The sequence below is a fragment of the Centruroides sculpturatus genome, unplaced genomic scaffold, assembly GCF_000671375.1.
Source record: "Centruroides sculpturatus isolate CEXI.00-Female unplaced genomic scaffold, Cexi_2.0 scaffold1674, whole genome shotgun sequence".
In the NCBI taxonomy this organism is placed as follows: Eukaryota; Metazoa; Arthropoda; class Arachnida; order Scorpiones; family Buthidae; genus Centruroides; species Centruroides sculpturatus.
Genome location: NW_019385813.1, coordinates 140,775 through 150,982, shown reverse-complemented (window position 1 = coordinate 150,982; position 10,208 = coordinate 140,775).

Below are 10,208 nucleotides of genomic sequence, written 5' to 3'. Positions count from 1 at the left end.
AAAATTGTTTTATTAATTTTATAAAATTATATTGATAGGAAGCTGAATATACAGGGTGATTCAAAAGTCAGAAATTTTAAAAAATTAATAACTCACAAACTATCTACAATAAGATGATGCAGTTTCTCACACATGCTTAGAAAGAAGCATGAATTTTATTGTGTGTAATAAAAATTTTAGTACTAAAATAGAGACATTTCTTGCCACAGATGGCGCTTGATAAGATTACATAATTTCTGTAGTTGTTACTAGATTTTACACTAAAAGCATTTTTTTTTTTTTTCATTCTTATTTTAACAAATAAATGCTTTCAGTTTCATACAGCGCCATCTATGGCAAGAAATATAACTATTTTGGTACTAAAATTTTTATTACACAAAAAATCCCAATTTCTAAGCGTTTGTGTGAAAACCGCATCATCTTACTGTAAATAGTTCGTAAATTATTAATTTTTTAACATTTCTGTGACTTAACAACTCCAAATACAGGGTGATTCATTTTATTGATGAATCTTAAATTATTTTAATGGAGATACTGCTATTGATAGAAGAAACAACTTTTATCAATAGAGCAAATACTAATTGAAAGTTGATTTTTTAAAAATTATATATGCAACCTGTGATCTTTGTCACCAATTAGAACCAACTTTTTTAATTTGGTAATCGATAATTTCACTATTTCGGTTTGATTTTAATTAAGATGTTTGAAAATTCGCCATTTTTGGATTCGATTTCGGCAATTTTAGTGCACAAACTAAAATGTGTATACGTTTAATACAAATACGCAAAAATAATTGTAAAGTAATATCGCTAATATTACTTTACAATTACAGTAGAGCATCGATTATCCGACTAGATTGGGGACTCAGGTTGGTCGGATAACCGAAAAGAAGGAAAAAAATACATTATTAGTATAGTATATTAGTATATCGCTATTAACGAACTTTGCGTTGAATTTTCATCGATGTTAAGCCTAACAATTTTTTTTTTATTTTAAATAATAATCGTCGCTATTGTATCGTTAAAAATTATTTTTAAATTATTTTATTACTCAGAAAACAAACAACCACTCATAATTAGAAAATTAAGTCTCGTTTAAATATTGGCCTCCCTTTCATGGTTGAGCCAGTGCTGCCAGCTAAAACACGCAAAAATTTAACAAAAATAATATTAAAGTAGCCAAGACTTAGCCAAATATTGTAGTGCCACATCACTAGCAGACATTTGAAATTTGACGACTAGAACGGTCGGTTAACTGATGTGACAGTTAATCGGGAGTCGGATAATCGATCCTCTACTGTATAACCTAACCTAACCTAAAAATTATCGAATATTTCCTTTATACTTTTAATTTTAAAATAATAGTAGCATGTGAAGACTAACATAAAATGAAATTTGATATTTTAATATCAAGATTAAATCATTTAAAATGTTTACAACTTAAAAAAGCAATGATTTATTTGACGAAAATGGATTGTATCTTACTCGTTAGTACAAAAATTTAAATATCCTGAAAAATGTGTCTGAAAACTGGCTATTTATAAACTTTATATAATTTTTAGAGACTCCATTCATTTTATCATAGATTCTTGAATAAAATAAATTCTTATTCATTAATTAAACTTGGTTTGATGCCTCTTCGAGATTACAGTAGACTCGGTTTAACCAACAAATTAATTTCCTTTTAGAACAAATTTTTAACTTTTTTCATTCGCTGATAGAACACGCTAAAAGTTGGATCAATGAGTATAAATTATTTAATATATTCATGTATACATTACAGTATACACCTATAACATTTTAATATCAAAGGCTGTTAGATCCAGGGCCTACTACATTTTCTATTTAATTTCTTATTCATAGTATTTTTTTAAATGTATGTTTGATTTCTATAAAGTTTTCTGGAAGCAGATACTGATAAAGATTATGATTAAGTTACATGGGTTATGTAACCTTATAGTCAGTATCTGTTTCCTATAGTCTTCTCATTAAATCTTTAGTTGTTTTAACTGATTCTTCAGACGATGTAACATTTGGGTCTCAGGTTTTTTTTCAGTCATTGGAATTGATAGGGCTACTACCATTCCTAGGTACTGGAAGTTTTATCCTCAAAAGTCAGAGAACTAAAAACAAAAAATTTCTTATTAAGGTAAAAAAATTTTATTTTCGTATTTTATAAAAAGTATATTACAATGTATTAGATTGTCAAACAAGTAACAGAAAACAGACGATAAAAATTAATTTTTACTATAATTTTGTTGTTTCCGAAACATAAACTGTCAGCTAATACCCTGTATGATATCTGGAAATTTCCTTGCTGAAAACGTACTACTGTAAAGTGTAAATTTGGCATACGAAATTCGATTTAGTGATAGACTTATTTAAAATCACTCACATTCTCAAATCATTCAAAATGCTAAAATGACATCTCTGGAAAGATAAAATCCGTTATTTGCTAGTATTACTTATACTACGCGATGTTATATATCACAACCAGGGCTACGGAGTCGGAGTCGGGAGGAATTTCTAGCCAGAGAAGTCTGAGTCGGAAAAAATGTGTCGACTCCGACTCCCTCATTTTAAATTTACTTTAGTTTTTTTATTTAAATGAAAGAAAATTTATTATATATTTATTAATTTTTTAAACTCTTTTTGTATTTTCTTATAATTCATTTATTTTAATATAATATAAATATTAAATTTAATACTACATAAATACAAAATGCATCCATTTAATTTATTAAATATTTAGTGTTCTTTGTAGTATTTGTGTTTAGTAGTTAAATTATTTTGATCCAGTTGAATTTGAATATTTTTGAATCATTCCTTTATTATCCCTGCTCTAAATAAATACTCTATTTCTCTGAATGAGCCAGACTAATTGATCAGATTACATATTTTTATTTTCTGAACAAGGGGCTGAAGTAGCTAGATCGCACACTTTTGAACTAACTCTTCTGGAAGGATGAAATTGAACTGCAAATACTGTCAAATATGTGTAGATGTAGAATTTTATCGCCCCCTTTCTCCTCCTATTAAATATTTGTTAAAAATTAATTTTTTATACAAATAAATATTAAAAATACTAACTATAAAAGTAGAGTCGGAGTCGAGTGTTTTTTTTACCTACTCTGCAGCTCTAGTCACAACTTAGGCATTTTTCCATGGATCTTTGACTGAAGTACAGTAATCATCAAAAACGTTTGAGGACAAGAACATCGTATAACATTTTAAGAGAGTTATTTTCTAAAATTGTTATGAAGAATTGACGTTTTAAGTATGGTTTTATTAATGTACAGTAAGACCCCGCTTAACGAGAGGTATGCGTTCCTAGACAACAAAGCGCTAAGTGAAACAGCGTTAAACGAGGTCATTTTAACATAGAGTAAATAGGGATAGGAAAACACGCGACCAAAAATAAGCAAATTTTACTTTAATTTTAAGTTATTTTTATATTTGTATAATAATGTATGTTAAATAACACATAAACATATGCACACAGAAATGTAAAGTTCATTTTTTGTGATAAAGGTCATGACTTTTCTGAAATTCTTGTTCTTTTGCAATAGAGTCGTGAAGTTTCATTTGTTGCTTTTTTCTTTCCTTAAGCAAATGTTTGTAGCAGAAGATCGCATCCAAAACACCTCGTTTTGCTCTTGCACTCCTTTTAAAATCTGGATCATCCGCTACAATTTGATCAACGATTTCGGTTATCTTACCAAACTTTTACTAAGGAAATCTGTAGAAAAATTCTTTGGGTTCTTCGTTTTCAGAATTCTATTTTCCAGTTACACATGAATTTTATGTTCTGCCAGTTCTTGAATGTCGTCGTTGGTAAGTCTCTCACCAGAAACCTGCTGTAACTCCTTAATATCCTGCTCGTCTATCTCCTAGTCCTGCTATATCGATTAGGTTTAGTTTGGTCAATCTAACGATACAGCGAACTCTGCTCTTCTCGTTGAAAATTCTTGGATACCTTTAGCCATAACTTCTTCCACACTTCGTTCGTGCATTTATCAGTTAATTCTTGCCAAGCGAAGTCGATATTGCGTATGGCATCCATGATGTTATATTTTTTTCCCAAAATTGCACCAAACAAACATAGATTTAAAGAAAGTACACCGTTTTGCCATCTTTTTCTGATTGGTTCATGTTTGTACATAATCGTATTATGTACGAATCAATGAAATGCCGCGATAATTTAAATCAGCGTAAATTTTGAGCTTTTTTAGATTTCGAGCAGAGACCGCGTTATATCGAATCAGCGTTAAGCGGGGTCTTACTGTATTCGTATAGGTTATCAATACGAGAAATGCATATTTAGAATTTTTCTGTTTGAATAAATTGAAGACAATTAACAGCAAGAACATTCTTTGAAATAACTGTTTCATCAGCTTTAGTAATTCATTTTTATTACCCTTGTATGTCGTGTTAATATACAACTGCACAATAAAACACAATATGTCACTTTCGTGTAAGATGTTGCCAGATGAAACTTAGTGCTGGTTAGTGGTGAGTAATTTTTGTAACCAGTGAAGAATCGACCATTAAAGTATTCGTAGTTAGACATCAATGTTACCGGCGACTTTTCAATAACGGTGATTAAATCATCGGTAGAGAAATTTCGCTTATCACTAAGAAATACTCTCAATCGTCTTTCGTTGCACGGGAGAAATTTTACACTTTGGCATCTTCGGTTCCTTGTAAATTTGCATTTTGTAAAGTTGGACATATCAGTGAACGTAGAAATAGGTTAAGTAAAATCGACACCAAGGCGGTAATCTTTTTAACTGCTAATTAATTCAGGCTCTTCGGGGACATATAGAATTAAATTAACCTTAAACCTTGGCCGGATGGTCGCGCGGTCAAGGTGGCAACCTACCGCTCTGCGAGACCTGGATTCGAATCTGGACTAAGTCGAAAAATCCCCAGGAAATTTTCGGGAATGATCCATCCGGCTATGTCGGACCCCGTCCCTCGCCACTCGGCCGTTCCATAATGGGCTTGTTAAATGAGGCCTTCGGGGCGGAAAGAGTTAATAAATAAATAAATAAAAACCTTCAGAATCACGTTTCCGAGGTATTTGAGTTTGAATGTTTGAAAAAACCCTAAAATCTTATGAATATGTGTATGTTTATATTTTTGCTCCCAACATTGCGTGTAGATACTGGCATTCATCTCTTCATTTTAGGATTTTTTTCAAACATTAAAACTCAATTACCTCAGAAATTTTGATTTTAGAGTTATCACTATACGTTTCCGCATAATATTTTTTAAGTTAACAAATTCAAACGCACAAATTAATTAATTTATTTAACATTTTAAACATCAAAGTTCCTTCAATAGAATGCGATGATATTATGAGTTCATAATTGGTCGTTGGAATGCCTGCGATCACGGTACTGGTGAAGATGCAATTGTAAGCCGTTGTAGTTAAACCGTGAAATCGGAAAGTCATCGGATCGTTCATCATTATTGTTGGGAAAACCCGGAAATTTTCAAAATCGTTTAACCGGTTTCGGTAAAAACAGGGTTTAAATATCAAATGTCATAACGGTTTTCAGACAGTTGACCGGTTTGAATTTATTTGAATTGATTTTTTATTGTATTTTATTAATATTGAAAAAGTTAATATTGACTACAGTAAATATTATTCGGACAAGATTCACGAATATGCCTGTATCATGATTTATTTCCCCAAGAAAAAAGAAGTTCAATATTTTATATGATTAATCTACTTCTGGAGTAAAGAAACGCGGTTGTAGATGTAATGTAGAAATTAGCGCAAGAAATTATATATGATCTTTCAAAATGATAGTAAAAGGTTGGAATCTCAAGCAGTGGTTGGTCACACCTAGCGATTTCCAGCCACTCAGGAAACTGTAACTACAACCAGCGAGAGTTGTGTTATTTGGCGTTGCAACTCGGAAACACATGACCTTGCAATAAACAAACATCCATTCTGCCTGCTCTTCTCTACGTCTTTTTTATGCGAAGAACACAAACTTATTTCGCTCACAAACGATGGTACTTTTTTATTTGGTTCTTTATCTATATATAAAATAATATTGCCGGTTTTTTTTAACTCTTCGCCCCGTGGGCACTAAGAGAGCCTCTTTTAGCAAGCCCATTTGGATTTGACCAAGCCCACAAGAGGGGTAGCTGAGTGATGAGGAACGGAGCCCGACACATCCGGAAGGTTCATCCGGAATGTGTCGCCTGATCATCGCCTGAAAAAAATTTTTGGGGCGTTTTCGACCTATCCGGATTCGATCCCTGGTCTCACAGGCGAGGTAGGATGCCACCTTGACCGCTAAGCAACATTGTCGTTATTAAACAATTAACATTTTATATCCAAAAATCTAAAACTGGTACTTACCTAGAATTTCGCTTATCTCACGCCATGCCTGTGCTCTTATTTTTAAAGTTCTCGGGCATTCGTGAGCCTGAATCAGCTCGATTAATCTCGATTCTAAAGCTGTACTGGTATTCTCACTTTCTGCCATACTGATAACTATTTTTAAAGTTGCCATCATATGATGTGGCACAAAGGCGTTTAATTAATAATTGGATATGCGTTCGCAATCGGCGTAAGTAGAACAAACTTTTTGTTTCTAGTTGCGGTTGCAGTCGCCAAGTTTCGAAGGGAGTTTACTAGCTTTCAGGAACAGCCATCGCGGTTGCAGTTACCTGTGCAGCTGGGAATTGCAGAGTGTGATCACGGCTTTAGAGAATTATTAAACAAATGTTAGTATTTGTTTAATAAACATTTCTCAGCATCAGGTGTTTGATGGTTCATTAAGAATTTGAAGACGTTTGAACTTGTAAATGTGCATTTTGTAAATTTTTTGTAAACTTATTACTACAACTTTTGTAAAGTTGTTGTAATAAGTTCTGAATAGAAATTATTACTACATCTTATTATATACAATATAGTAATAGTAAACTTATTATATACAACATAGTAATAAGTTCTTTTCAGAACTTATTACTATGTTGTATATAAGCTAAAGGATTTGATCCCGGGATCTCGAAAATCGGGATCCCGGGATCCCGACCACTTTTCAGTCCCAAAATTTTCGGGATTAAGTTTTCCTAATCCCGAGATTTTCGGGATTGACATCATTTTAAAAAAGTTGCAAAATAGACTGCATGAAGCGAAACGTTCAGTGCCAGTGCTTTTAACAGAATTGCTTGCCTATCATTTTAATATAAAATACAAGAAATTTTATTCCAAGCAAGCAGCAGAAATTAACCTAGCGGGCTTGCGATGCTTGCTTGGAATAAAACTTCTTGTATTTTCAACTAAAATGATAGGCAAGCAGTTCTCACTGGGTTACTTGGTAATATACTTCATTTTTGTATTTTTGAATTTTCGCGGGCGCCAATCGATTTTCTGGCGCAGTCGAGAGCACTACTCAGTGCGTTTTACCTGTCAATGTGTCAGCCATCTTGTTTTGCCAGTGTAGTTAATATAGACCCGACGCCTCTCGCTTAGGGGGGTCGACCTTAGGTGAAAAGGTTACGACCCTCGCCTTGCCCGCGATCTGTCAGGATGATGCGAGAAAGTCTTTTTACGTTTCGGGGTAGTGGTTTGCTGGACGCTGAGAGACTCACACAGAGACCGAATTTACAAAATTAACGCGTTTATTTTTAGAAAGACATGCTTACAATGATCGAAACAATCGGGATTGTAGCCTTTACTCCTACAATCCCGATCCGTGTCGACCGGACTGTTTTCTTCCATCCTCCCCGTGTCCTCGAAGCTTATAAGTATTTACTAACGATTCCTCCAACTTCCATCAAACCTAAACGCGTTTTCTCAGCAGCTGCATATATGTGCAACAAATTGAGAAGCAGACTTGGTGATGAGACACTGGATGCGTTGTTATTTCTCAGATCATATTTTCGCAATTCAAATTAGAATGTTCCTATTAGATTAGTTTTCTTTATATTTAAGAAAAATGTGACTGATTAATATTATTTTTAAATACTTTTTGCTAAGAAACTTACTTTACTACCTACTTACTAGGTTGTTATATGAAAGTAGTCTATTTAGTCGATGTTAAGAGAGATTTTTGTTAATTTTCAACGTTTATTTGCATAGTTTGTTACATAAAGGTTTTTTCAATTTATGTGAGTTTAAAGAGATCTCAGTGATGCTTAAAAAAGAATAAATTTAACATGAAACAGTGATTTTAAGTCTGGTTAGTCTGACTCTAAGTCTGATTAGTTAGAGTGATTAAATTAACTAGGTGTATACCGTAAAATACGTTGATTTTTGTCTAAATTTTGTTTTTGATTTCTGTAAGATTTTCTTATTTTTTATTAACCCTCAATACCGAAATAATCCCGGGATCCCGGTATTGAATAAGTATAATCCCGAAATCCCGGGATTAGAAATAAGGACCGGGATCGAATTCCCTAATATAAGCCTATATTGCCATATCAGTGTGCAATTGCCTATAATTTCTTTATTCAATTATTGATAGTTTTAAAAGTAGAAGTGAACGAAAAACAAATAAAATGTTTTTTAAAACAGTTTCATGTGATATGAAAATTCGATTTGACATAGGAATTTAATCTAGATTAAAGATTTATGATATTATTAGCTGTGGCATCTCTAAATCATTTACTTCGAAGGAGTAGGACAAAATTAGCCTACTCAGTAACCAAAATTCCCGACTAATAATTGTGTACTTCATTTTGTATTTAAAATAGCGAAGAGTTTCGAAGCTTTTAAAAGAGCAATACTAAAGAAAGAAAACATTCTAACATTAACTTTGTAATTTGCAATTATTTAATATACGGGGCGATCGTAATTGAGTACTGTACCACTATTCAACGTTGTCTATTGATCGGATCAAATATACTAGTTTGGTGGCATTTTTGGACACACTAAAGACATTTCTGAAAAAAATAAAATAATACTAAAATTAGCATTGTGACACTTGGCGCTGCAAACCGTGTGATTTTTTTATTGTGGGTACAATTAAAAAGTGTCGTTTTTCGAGGACGTGTTGCAAATTTGGCTTTCTTGAAAGACAGTATCACATTGCAGTGTCTGCGTGCGAGAAGCATTGCAGAGAATCAATTAAGGACAGCCATCAGACACAGTTCATCGGTTGGCCTTTATGTTTTGCTATACAGTATTGAGTAGTACCTTATGTATCAAGGCCCACCAGTGGCCAAGCGGTCTTCGTTCCCAGAACACTGGGAGTTCGGTCGTGGGTTCGCGCATCGCTCGGATGAACTGGCCACGTGAAGTTTTCTGGGTTTTCTCCACGTCTGTAACGCCTACATAGGAGCGAGTTTCCCTTAAAAAGACCTCTCGGAAGACATCACCTTAGGCAGATCACTCAAGTGTTGCTTTGCCATAACTAAACAAACAAACCTCGTGCATCACTGTCTCTGTATAGCATGACTGTCTCGTGCAAATGTTTCTTGCTTGCAGCATCAAAAATATCATAATGATGAGCTGAAACAATTGGTTCCCTATTAGTGGTACGCGTACCCCCAGGGGTACGCGAAATTTAAATGCATGAGATGAAGCAATCAAAAAAATAATGGGTGGACCATCAAAAATTCGGCGATTTACAACATGATGTCGAATGCACAAATTCGTTTATTTATAACTAAAAATATTCTCGAAATTTCATCAAAAAAATGCATTTGTGACAGTACCTAAATGAAATTCTTGCGCAAGAAACAAAAATTGTACAATCTATATATATAATCGAGACAGGTTGATGATAATAATGATAAGTGCAGAGCCCAAATGGTTAGGAGTTGAAATTTGGTACACAGGGTACGTTACCGAGAATGCATACTAAGAAGGGATTTTTCAAAATTCCTTTCCACGGGGGAGAGGGACAGGATTAAGGCTAAACACTTCCATTAACAATGGAAGTGTTTAACAATGAAATTGTTAAGAGAAAGCGACGTGCAAGACGAAGATGCAAATTTTTCGTTTTTGCGGGAAATCGAACATATTTTTAGACTCATCTAAATATTTTCTAATCAGTCCGGAAACAGGGGAACCCAATTCTTATATTCTGTGAAAACGGGTAAGGTTGACTATAACGTAATAATGTTAATCTTCCCTATCGTTACTGTTGCCCGAGAAACGCCGGGCCTACCTGCTAGTTATCAATATTATCATGTCAGCGAAGCGGCAATAAAATATTTACTACCAGTTCGCATAACATA